The 12,873-nt window shown below is 49.4% G+C and overlaps 1 protein-coding gene and 1 pseudogene across 1 annotated transcript in view; one reads left to right on the top strand and one right to left on the bottom strand.

The window, feature by feature from the left end:
- LOC140419995 (uncharacterized) overlaps positions 1 to 12,873 on the top strand; it is a 55,431-nt gene that overhangs the window by 2,623 nt on the left and 39,935 nt on the right. The window lies entirely within an intron of this gene.
- LOC140419992 (josephin-2 pseudogene) lies at positions 9,229 to 11,917 on the bottom strand (annotated as a pseudogene).

Here is a 12,873-nt window from a genome sequence, read left to right as displayed (position 1 = left end):
GCAGGAGGATAAAGACACATTGGGCAGATCAATGGCAGATGGAATTTAACCCTGACAAGTGCGAGGTGATGCACTTTGGAGGGAGTAACACAACAAGGGAGCTGTCAATGAATAGCAGGAGACGAGGAAGCTCGGAGGAACAGAGGGATCTTGGGGTGCATGTCCACAAATCCCTGAAGGCAGCAGGATAGGTTAATGGGGTAGTTCAGAAGACATACGGCCCACTTGCCTTTATCAGACGTGGCATAGGTTATATGAGCAGGGAGATTATGTTGGCGATGTACCGGACTTTGGTTAAGTAATAGCTGGAATACTGTGTGCAGTTCTGGTCACCGCACAATAGGAAGGATGTAATTGCACTGGAGAGGTGCAGTGGAAATTCACCAGGCAGCACAGTGGTTAGCACTGTTGCTTCACAGCTCCAGGAACACGAGTTCGATTCCTGGCTTGGGTCTTTGTCTGTGCGGAGTCTGCACGTTCTCCCTGTATCTGCGTGGGTTTCCTCCGGGTGCTCCGGTTTCCCCCCACAAGTCCTGAAAGACGTGGTGTTGGGTGAATTGGCCATTCTGAATTCTCCCTCAGTGTACCCGAACAGGCACCGGAGTGTGTGACTGGGGGATTTTCACAGTTACTTATTTGCAGTGATAATGTAAACCTACTTGTGACACTAATAAAGATTATTAAAGGCTGTTGCCTGGGATGGAATATTTTACCTATGCAGAGAGTCTGGATAAGCTCGGGTTGTTTTCTAGAGCACAGAAGGCTGAGAGGGACCTGATCAACGTGTATAAAATTGAGGCTCAGTGACGGTGGATAGAAAGCAGCTGCTCTCATTAGTTGAAGTGTCAATAACAAGAGGACATGGAAATGAGGAAGAAAGTTTTCACCCAGAGGGTCTCAAACCGGCTGTGGTTAATTGTGCCAATGCAATTCAGGATGCAAAGTGAAATACTGGCGAATGAAAGTTTAAAACCCTCAAAACAACAAAGGCATTTGAATACTAACCACAGCGGGTTTAAGGACAAACCTCTTGATTTTTTTCAAAGGATGCAGCAATATTCTATATAACTGAAGCATAACCTCCCTACTTTTGTATTCAATTCCCCCACAATAAACAATAACATTCTATTAGCTTTCACAATTACTTGCTGTACCTGAATACTCGCCTTTTGTGATTCATGCTCTTGGACACCCAGATCCCTCTGAATCTCAGAGCTCTGCAATCTCTCACCATTTAGATAATAAGCTTTTTTATTCTTCCTGCCAAAATGGATAATATCACGTTTTCCCACATAATACTCCATTTGGCAGATCGTTTCCCACTCACGTAACCTATCCATATCCCTTTGTAACCTCCTTATGTCCCCTTCACAGTTTACTTTCCTCCCTATCTTTGTATCATTGCAACATTGGAGCAGGAGTTGGCCATTCAGCCCGCCGAGCCTGCTCCACCATTCAGTACGATCATGGCTGATCATCCACTTCAATGCTTTTTCCCCCCACACTGTCCTCATATCCCTTTGTGTTATTGGTATTTAGAAATCTGTCAGTCTCTGCTTTAAACACACTCAATGTCTGAGCTCCCACAGTCCTCTGTAATATCTTCCCTGGACCAGAGAAAGACGTTTGCCCAATTAAGGGGCAATTTAGCGTGGCCAATCCATCTACCATGCACATCTTTGGGTTGTGGGGCGAAACCCACGCAAACACGGGGAGAATGTGCAAACTCCACACAGACAGTGACCCAGAGCCAGGATCGAACCTGGGACCTCGGCGGCGTGAGGCAACAGGGCTAACCCACTGTGCCACCGTGCTGCCCTTACAGAGTTCAGGATTGTAGATATATTGTGTAACCAGGAGTACGTTCTCTACAAATTGCGGTGTTTAGTAATTCGCACATCTGAATTGTGTGAGAGTGACGTCATCCTGTCTGTGTGTATTTGTCTTTCTTTACTTTAATAAATAGTCTTTAATAATTGTTACACGATGACTGGGCTATTTATTCTCACTGGGGTCTCGTTTGTCTCCTCACACCAAAACAAAATAAATCTATACACCGCCATGAACCGGTGTTCCAAGTTGGGATACCCAACAGATAACATTAGCATGCTTCATGACACCCTTCAGGGTGTTCATGGCTGATCATCCACTTCAATGTCTTTTCCCCCACACTATCCCCATATCCCTTTGTGTTATTGGTGTTTAGAAATCTGTCAGTCTCTGCTTTAAACACACTCAGTGACTGAGCTCCCACAGCCCTCTGGGGTAGAGGATTCCAAAGATTCACAACCCTCTGAGTAAAGAAATGTCTCCTCCGAGACCGGTCCTAAGTGGCTTCCCCCTTATTTTGAAATTGTGTCCCCTGGTTCCAGACTCCCCAACCAGGGGAAGCATCTCACCTGCATCCACCCTGTCTATTCCTTTCAGTATTTTATAAGTTTCTATGAGATCACCTCAGCTATGATTGAATGGCGGAGCAGATTCGATGGGCTGAGTGGCCTAATTCTGCTCCTTGTCTTATGGTCACCTCTCATTCTACGAAACTGTAGAAAATACAGGCCCAGTTTCCCCAAACTCTCTTCATAGGACAGTCCTGCCATCCCTGGAACAAGTCTGGTGAACCTTCATTGCCCTCGCTCTGTGGAAATAATATCTTTCCGAAGGTAAGGGGAGTAAAACTGCACACAGTACTCCAACTGTGGTCTAACCAAGGTTCTGTACAGTGGGTCTTTTCTGGCCGGTCTCACGACTTTGCTTCCAGTGGGCTGATGCTCATTGACCCTGGGAGAGCACATTTCCACTGAAATGATTCACAAAAGCCGATGAAGGACATTTATTTTATCCTTGATAGTAAAGCGTGTTCTTCCCCCACGACAGGTAGATCTAAAATAAATACATTTGTCTCTGATCTGTTAGAGTGTGTTAATGCAGAGATACCTACAATATATGGATATTGTGTGTGAAAATATGTATTATGTTAACTAGATGGAGCATCACAAACTAAAGTAAGGGGCATGATGGGTTTTGCTGACTTGAGCACATTAATCAGAGACACAGACAATGAGCTGCTGAGCCAGGCCTTTCATCAGTGGCACAGGCAGCAACGTGGAGTCCCTGTTAATTGAATTACTGAGTTAGAACCATACAGCGCAGAAGGAGGCCATTCGGCCCATTATGTATGCACCAAACAAAGAACAAATGAGGAAATGAACAAAAGGGGATGGCACTGAAGCATGGTGGGTAGCTAGGCCAAGTCAGGAGTATTATGGTGAGGGGGATGGGTGATCACAGGGGCCTCAGGCAAAAGGAATGTGAAGGTAGCCTATTGGGACCAGTAATTGCTAAGATTACCTTATATGGCTAGGTTAAGGAATGTGAGAGAACCTATGGGAAACCCTACAATTGCCAAGTTACCTTATTTGGTCGTGTGTGTAACCTCATTTTTTTATACCAATGTATATGAGACAAAGTCTTTGTTCTATACCTCACTCACTCTGGGGATTCGACAAGACTCTGGCAGAGTGAGTCAGCTTGCAAGCTGCACAAATAAAGTAAATTGTTTTACCTACAATCCGACTCGTCTATTTACTGAGACCAGACTGAGGGCAAAAATTCTCATTTGGTGTCAGAAGTGGGATCTCAACAGATGATCACCGGTCATCTGCGAAATCAGAACTAAACTAGTCTTGGACGGAGAGGAAATGGGCCCACGATGTGAGTGGTTGGAAAATGACCATGTCGGTTTTCCTCTGTCTCGTAGTCTGATAAAAGTTTGATCACTCGCCCATGGTCATGTAAGATTGTCTCGATGAGATCAAAGGTCAGTCTGGCGGATTAGAAAAATTAAATTTCAGTCGATGTAGGTACGACTGAGGGTCGATGAGAACCCGAGGGAATATCCTAGTGATAATTCAGTTAGAAACTGAGGGAATATCCTAGTGATAGTTCAGTTAAAAGCCGATTCGAGAACTGAGGGAATATCAGGGATAATTCAATTCCGTGTGTGTTGAAAACTAGAATTGATTAAGTTAAGTTGCATTCTTGGACTGTAGTGGCGAACAACGCAGTCTGAGGAATAGTTCGAGATTAGGGGGAATTGTTTAGATAACACCCAGGTAGTCCGTTACAAGCATCATGTGGTAAATACCCAGACCAAGGAAGGGACTTTAGGCAATTTTCCGCAGCTCTAAATAAGAAATTGGGAGATGAATGGCCACTAGGGGGAACCAAAGATTTGGAAATCGTTAAGAAAATTCAGGAGAAAATCTGGAAAATGAATAGGGAATGAAGGCCAAAGAGTTAAATGGATTATGGAGGCAATATTGCCAAGAGGAGAAAGATAAAACCCTGTTATCAAATTGGCAAGAAAATGCCCCTAAAATGGCAATATCAATTAGTGAAGGGGGAACCAGAAGACTCTGGAAATCCTGAAAAAGGAGTATGCATTCAAAAAACGCGCACAGAAAATGAAATGAAAATCGCTTATTGTCACAAGTAGGCTTCAAATGAAGTTATTGTGAAAGGCCCATAGTCGCCACATTCTGGTGCCTGTTCGGGGAGGCTGGTATGGGAATTGAACCGTGCTGCTGACCTGCCTTGGTCTGTTTTAAAAGCCAGCGATTTAGCCCAGTGTGCTAAACCAGCCCCATCACAGAAGGAAAGGGAGATACCTAAAAGGGCAGACTCGAGTGAGAAGAGTGGACTACGTAGTTCAATGGCTGGCCTTGCATTGACAGAGGTAGATGACGACCTAGAGAATTGGACCATGTCCGGTAGGGTCCCGACGGCACTAGAGGCATTGCCTTCACCACCTCCAGCGCCACCAGGGTATCATAATTTATATCCAGTCGCTGTTCCCCAGATTCAATTCATGTTGGCCACTCCAGTCCCTTTAGACTCAGTCTCACAGGCCCAGACGATTATCCCTCCCCCTCTGGCCGATCGTCTAGTAGCTCCGGAGGCACCGCTGCCAGCTCCTTCAATTGATAGCTCAGGTCCTACTTCCTCACCCCCGACACCCGTTAGAAAAGGGAAACCCCGTTATACAAGCCCAGTTGGGTGGAGGACCCGATCTCGGACTATGAAAAAGGCATCTTGAGACCATCCGGAAACAATTACGCCTACGACCTAGATCCTTTAAGGCCAAGATGACAGGACAGAAAATTCTGTTACCACGTGACGAGGACCGGGACGGTTCTGAAGAACCGGAGCCCCCCATATCGGAAGGGGAGGACTCAGATGCTTCTGAAGAGGAATCTCCCCTACCTACACCATCTTTGACACCCCCTAGCGAGACTCCGAGACAGTTACCGATTAGGAAAATGCCCAACCCTGATGTCGCTACAGCGGCAGCTCAGCCCACGATCGATGTTTACTTTCCGTGGAGACCCAGTGAGATGATGGCTATTCTACCTGCAATCACAGACAGGAAGAAATTCCATGATGCTTTTGTGGACTATCTGAGAACCACCATCTCAGTTTACCAAGCAGACTCTAGGGACCTCTGGGCCCTAGTCCAACAGGTCTTAACCCCAGCCGCAGTCATCTCAACCATTTGGATTATGCCGACCACGCGGCATTTCAACAGGCCCATGCCCTGGACGATGATAGACCGGCACAAATCCTGAATGCACTAAGTGCCACGTTTCAAAAGCCCATAAACATCTCTGCCATCCTAGATATCAAAGCCACAAAGACTGAGGAGCCAGAGGAATTTCTGGAACGCTTTAATGAAATCTACCGTGGGCAATCAGGCAACTTACCGTATCAAAATGGTCAGAATTCCCCTCAATATTGCGCCACGTTAATGCATTGCCTACCACCTTCCGTGGCCACCGCTGTGAAATGGAATAACATGAATTGGACAGAGAACGACCCTTCCCAGATAGCCCAGGCAGTTAGATTTTACTGGAAGGAGGGCGGAGTACAAGAAGGGGGCCCAGTTACAAAAAAAGAGAGTATGTAATGAAAAAGGATGATCCGAGACCCGAACCGAGGTACGGTGGCTTACCAGCTGGAACCCCAATATTGTGACCTCGGGCGGGTGGATCAACACGGGGGAGGATATCAAACCCACCCAAATGGATCTTCAGCCCCTCTCCATGGCCCGCCGTATGCACCAGCAATCTTGCAACTGCCACTCCCTCTGCGGGGCCATTGGTCCACCGGAAGAAGGCCGGGATATAGAGGGAATAATTCATGTTTCAACTGTGGCCACGCAGATCACTGGCATCAGGAATGTCCATTTAGAAGACAGGTGGCAGGAGGAGGATACCCGACGCAAAGGAGGGGGTACCCACCAAGGGGAGGGCAGACGAGGTACACCGACTTCTCCCAAACAAACCCCTTCCCATCACAAGACTCTGGCGAGCCAATTTAGTCATACGGACTCTCCATTCGGACAGAGAACCCATCATTTCTCTGCAGATAGGAGATCAACATTACCCATCTATGATCGACACCGGAGCAGCCATGTCTTCGGTGCAATCGGAACTCCAGCTACCACTATCAGACCACACCCAGCATTTGTCGGGGTTCCAAGGCCAGGTGCGTCAGTATCCCATTTCGGAACCGGTGAAGGCAACTTATGAGAATGAGTCGACAGATCATCAATTTGTGGTCACCACCGGATTGGACTGCAATTTGCTGGCCCGAGATCTATTGTGTATCTTCCAGCTGCGGCTGGAATGCGGGGACAAAGGGGTAATGGTTCAATCATGGAGGCCGAGACAACAGTGTTATGTCTCTACTACACCCCAGTGGTGGACGTTGGACATAGAACATTCGCTGTCCCACGTTACCCTGGCTTATGACAGAACCGGACAGAGCCGGGAATTAGAGGACAAATATCGGTCGTTAGTTGGGACCAGATGGCCAATCACGATTACAGCCACAGTCACGGGACAAGAAGGTACAGCCGACTTTGTTACAATACCACCACATTTATGGCAACAATCCGCGTCCGTGGCCCCCCATATTAAACGCCAGGTCCACGACCCATACCATGCCAAGGATCTGGGGCTTATGGTAAGGAGGGCGGTGGACCAATCGGATCTGACAGAATATGCACTCCAGGTACTGCCAGAAGGCACTTCCATACGGTACTCTGAGGCCCGAGACGGTTAACACCCGACTCCAGCATCATCTGGGGCGCGACGTTTTGGAATATGTTAACCCTCAGGTTTGGGCGGATCACCCGTCACAGGTGGGACAGGCGGAGGTTACACCCATTAAGGACCATGTGACTCCGCCCTCCATTCGACAAAGCCCCTAAAACTCCAAGCCATCCCATCTGTAGCCAGATTAATCCAAGGACTGTTGCAACAGGGGATCCTGGTCCCGTGCCAATCTGAATGTAACACACCCATACTTTGCGGTGTCCAAATCAGGCAAACCGGACCAGTACCGGCTAGTACAGGACTTGCGTTCAATTAATGCCATCACGCAGCCATTACATGCCCTCGTCCCTAATCCCGCCCACATACTGGCTCAAATCCCAGCCTGAGCCCGGGTCTTCGCCATAGTCAACCTCCAACACGCTTTCTTTGCTCTCCCACTCGCGCTTGAAAGCCGGTATTTGTTTGCCTTCACCTACAATGGACAGCAGTATACCTGGACCCGACTTCCACAGGGATTTGTTAACTCACCCACTCTCTTCTCCAGATGTCTGCAGACTCAACTCCAGACTCTGAATTTGAAACATGGTTCCACTCTCGTACAGTACGTAGATGACCTGTTGATAGTCAGCCCCGATGAGCCCAGTAACAGGGAAGATGTGATACAATTATTAAATCACCTATCCTCACTGGGCTATGTTGTTTCACAATCCCAGGTACTGGTGGCCCAGACAAAAGTCAAGTTCCTGGGAGTCCTACTCACAGCCACAGAAAGAAGTCTCGAAACCAGTTGAATTGAACCTATGTGCCAACTCCCCGCCCCTACCACAGCCAAGGAGGTCTGTCACTGGCTGGGCATGGTAAATTATTGTAGGCAGTGGATACCAAACATCGCTGTCTATACTAAGCTGCTGACGCCTTACGCCAGCAAGGAAGGGACTTTTACTCTCGCCACCGAGGCCCTCAAAGCCTTCCGTCTCTTAAAACAGGCCTTATTACAAGCCCCAGCCCTGGGCAGGCCCTTATATGACCGACTGTTCCAGTTGTACTTTACTATTACTGAGACCAGACTGAGGGCAAAAGGAACGTAAATTCTCACAGAAACCTCCACGGGGCCATCCCTCCCATTTCCACCATTAGCCCAGCCAACGCCTTCACCCCCCCCGATGGGACCAGAGAGCGCAGCCGTGACCTGTCTAACCTTGGCTCCTACACCAAGTTCCAACCCCACTCAGTTTGTGTGTGTCCAAGTCAGGGACAGCCCCAAACACCTTCTTTGCGAATGCCACATCGTCCCAATTGGGACCGTATACACTTACGAGCGCCACTAACCTCCCCTCCAGTGCCCCTGTCACAATCACATACCTACCTCCCTGATCTGCCACCACCTTCTCCATCTGGAAGCGTACTCTTTTGCTGACCATTACCGCTATCCCTCGAGCCCTTCCGTCAAATCCAGAATGAAACATCTGACTAACCAACCCCTTTTTAAGTCTCACCTGGTCCTTCACCCTCAAGTGAGTCTTCTGCAGCATTGCTACATCAGCTTTCAAACCTTTAAGATGCGCAAGCACCCTTGACCTCTTGACTGGACCTCCCAACCCCCTCACGTTCCACATGACTATCCTAACTGAGGGTCTCTCACTCCCCCCCCCCACCCTTCTTAACCTCCATCATCATACCACCGGGCCCTGCCCCATGAGCCTTACCCACCCCTAAGCATTGTTAACATCGAACCCCTTCCCACTCCTCCCAGAATTCCCCCCCTGCACTTCCTCTCAAAAAAAAGTCTCCCTGTATCGATCCCCCCCTTGCTCGGCTCGTAGGCCCATCAAAACCTGCCAACCAGGCTCCAATGTCCGCAGCCCTCCTCTCACCTCACCTCCGTTCACTAGCCAACTTTAGTTAGCTTGCACAGGTTCCTCCCCCCAAGGTATACTGTCACCTCCCACCCAGCCCCAGAGAAAAACAACAATCCATCCCATACAATTCAAATCCATCCCATACAATTCATTGAAATAACATATAACCATCGCAACACAGAATGCCAATGAACCCAAACAATAAAAACTCTGTAACAATGTGAAGTAAAGAAAATTACAATACACGACAATGAAAAGAAAGTTATAGCATTTATACATTTTCCAGCTCCCCGTCCACAGTCCACAGTCTCTCTTCCAGCTCCGCTCCTCACGTCTGTCCCAAGCCTTCTGCCTGCACGAACGCCTCAACCGCCTCCACTGTTATACGTCACCCTCAGCTTTGCCGGGTATACCACACCAAGTCGCACCCCCTTGTTGTAAATGTTGCCTTTACTCGGCCGAATGGTGCTCGTCTCTTTGCCAACTCCACCGTCAAGTCCTGGTAAACCCAAACTCCACACCATCCCACTGCACCTCGGGCTTCTGCTTCGCCCAGCTTAACACCTTCTCCTTCATGTGGTATTCATGGAAGCAGATAATTACTGCTCCTGGCGGTTCATTTACTTTGGGCTTTGGCCTTAACGACCGATGAGCTCGGTCCAGCTCAAACCGGGAGGGTTCTCACTCTCTCCCATCAACTCCGCCAGCACCTTAGCAAAGTACTCTGTTGGCCTTGAGCCCTCTGTCCCTTCGGGCAAGCCCACAATTCTCAGATTTGCTCGGAGTCCTCTGTTAGCCTCCACCACCCTCCGCATCTCGTCCCACATCGAAGTGAGCTGGTCGCTGTGCTGCGACACGGCCTCCTCCACTTCCTTCATCTTCTTGCCCTGCTCGCTCACCTCGGCCGATGTCTTTTTGCCACAGCTACCCTCACCGGGGCAATTGCCTCCTCCACCAATGATCTCAGTGCGACCGCCATCTCCTTCCTCAAAGCCTCCATGTGCCTCGCAAACTGCTTCTCCAGCTCCACAGCCATCACCTCGGTCATCTGTTCCACCGTAAGCAATGCGGCCCCACCTTGCGGTCCGGCATCTGCCATCTTGTCAGTGCTTTTGTTGGTCCTCTCAGTCGACGGCGAACCCACGTTTCCTTCTTCGCCGCTGCTTTTTGCATCTTTTTTTCCCCCCAGTGATTGGTGTCATTCTTTTATTTAATGATATGATATTCCCAATGAGAGAGTGACCTCGAGGAATTGAGCTGAGTTCTAACTGTACCATCAAGCAACATTGCATAATATTATGTATTAAAACCCCATTCCTGTTTGTTTCAGTCAGGTCAATGAACTTAAACTATGTGACGATGGAGCAATATAGGAAATGATAGAGGCAATGATTCAATAACAGTCCTGCTGATATTGTCTCTTTAAACATTTCAAATTCTTTTTTTAAATAAATTTAGAGTTTCCAATTATTTTTTCCACCTCCCCAGTGCGCTGGCTTCATCCGTCACAGCTGGAGGTCTGAGTCAGCCCGCCATCGGCGGCGAGACCTTCCCCCCTCCCCACTCCCGCTGCCCGATCTCCCGCGTCTCGCGTTCAGGGAGCGAGCAGCCAGCTTCCGTCCTCCTCCACCTCCCTCGGCACCACCAGCAGCAGCTCACAGGGATCCTGGGCGATCTGGTCCTGCAGGAACTTCCTCAGTTCCTCCTCATTCCCGATTGGAACCGGGGCCTTTAGTTTGGAGTCCAGGTTGTAGTAGGTCCCGTTGATTTGCCTGACTGCCACCCAGTGCTTGCGCTGGATGGGGAGCGAGACAAAGCCCAGTGTCATGTTGGAGGGAATGTTGAGGATGAAGCCATGGACCCGGCTCAGCACCAAGCTGCTGAGCGACTTGCGTTTATCCCACCAAATCGCAGCGAGACCTTGAGTTAGCAAGGCGGCCATGAGGACGTTGACATCATAGTTCCCAGTTCCTAACAAACTGCGATGTGGATTCACCAGAGAGTCGGGAGCCAGCTGGCCGCTCAGCCCGTCCAGCTGCTGCTGGGTGAAGAGCGGCTGCTGCAGGAGGTTGTTGAGGGTGTGGAGGGCGCAGAGCTCCAGACGCTGCCGCTCGTGGTACAGCGGAGGGGGGGGCTCCGACATCCCCACACCCGGGGGGGGCTCCGACATCCCCACACCCGGAGAGTGAGGACAGGCCGCCGGGTGAGTCACCGCCAACCCCGAGGATGCGCCATTCCCACCCAGGCCCGGACGGAGAGCCCTTTTTTATCTTTTAACGACTTATTGTTTTTCTTTTTCTTCCTTCAATCTAAAAAAAAAATGTCTTCAAAAATATTTATTAAAAATATTCCTCAAAACGTCCCCTGGGACCGGATTTCCGACTTCTTAAAAAAACACACTCTAGGCGGGAGCCACCCGGTGTGGAACATCTCCACTACATTGCGCCCTGGCTTCGGGCCTGCTGCCTCATCCTCAGTTTGGCTCCGCCCCCGTTGCTCCAAATGCGTGCGTCCGGGCCCGACACCTCAGCTCCGGCCGCCAGACACTCGTGTGGGGTTCATCGCCGGTTCTGAAACCGGCCCGGCTGGACGCCCGGGACAGCCCCAAAGGCTGCCAGAAATCGGAGGTGGGGGGGGGGGAGCAAAAAAACGGGGAAACCCCCGAAATCGGCATAGACAGTGGCCACCGGCGGGAGCTCCTCTAGGACCGAGACTTGGACTCTTTCCACAGTCAGTCCCCTGGAACACTCTCACTCGGGTGTGTGTGTCTCGGTGCTTTTCCAGTCACACTGATGTTTAAAATCTTTTGATGCCGACAGATCGGGCAAACGTTTCTCCTTCGAGGTTCAAAGTCCGATGATACTCAGATCCCAAGGTATTGAGTGACTCTGTAAGACCGAGACGTGATAATTGAGATTTCTGTCTGTAATTCCTCCTCTTGTAATATCTGTAAAAGGAGTTTACAAAAGTCAACACTCAGTACAGGATAGAAATTCAGAACAGAGAATTCTTGTTTCTATGGAACATTCCTTCCTCTCATTCCCCAATACCTCGACTACAATACCTATTCCCCATACCTAGTCTCCAGGGAGTGGACTCGGAGGGACGGAGTGTCGGAGCTGTGAGGACAAAAACCTTATCTCGGGGATTCACAGCCGAGTCTCCAGGGAGCGGACTCGGAGGGGCAGGGTATCGGAGCAGTGACTGTAGGAAGGATGAGCTAGCTGACCACTGCACCCTGGTACAGGAGGCCATTCAAGGGGGGGGAGGAAGTGGTAGTTGTCGGTGATTCTATAATTAGGGGAACTGATAACATCCTTTGGAAGCAGGACCGAGAGTCCCACATGGTATGTTGCCTGCCCGGTGCCAGGGTGAGGGGCATCTCTAACTGGCTTGAAAGGATATTGGAGAGGGAGGGGGGAGGATCCAGTTGCTGTGGTCCACATTGGGACAAACAACATCGGCAAGACTAGGAAAGAGGACCTGTTTGGGAATATCAGGAATGAGGCACAAAATTAAAGAACAGGTTCTCAAGGGTTATAATCTCTGGATTATTACTCGAGTCACGTACAAATTTGGCACAGGGATGAGAAAATTACAGAAGTAAACACTTGGCTAAAGGAGTGGTGCGGGAACGAGGGGTTCCATTTCATGGGGCACTGGCATCAGTATTGGGACAGGAGGGATCTGTACCGTTGGGACAGTCGCCACCTGAACCGATCTGGGACCAGTGTCCTCGTGAAAAGGATAAATAGAGAGGTCAGAAGGACTTTAAACTAATAAATGGAGGGGGAGGGGACGGCCTCAGGGGAACTCAATACAGTTCCAAAAACAAGTAGCAGGATGGTCTGGACTGGACAAATATACCGGTTATAAAGTTTACAGGAGGGACGGAG

This window comes from Scyliorhinus torazame, chromosome 5, assembly GCF_047496885.1.
Source record: "Scyliorhinus torazame isolate Kashiwa2021f chromosome 5, sScyTor2.1, whole genome shotgun sequence".
In the NCBI taxonomy this organism is placed as follows: Eukaryota; Metazoa; Chordata; class Chondrichthyes; order Carcharhiniformes; family Scyliorhinidae; genus Scyliorhinus; species Scyliorhinus torazame.
The sequence above is the reverse complement of the archived record's forward strand: the minus strand, read 5'-3'. Positions and strand labels throughout refer to the sequence as shown.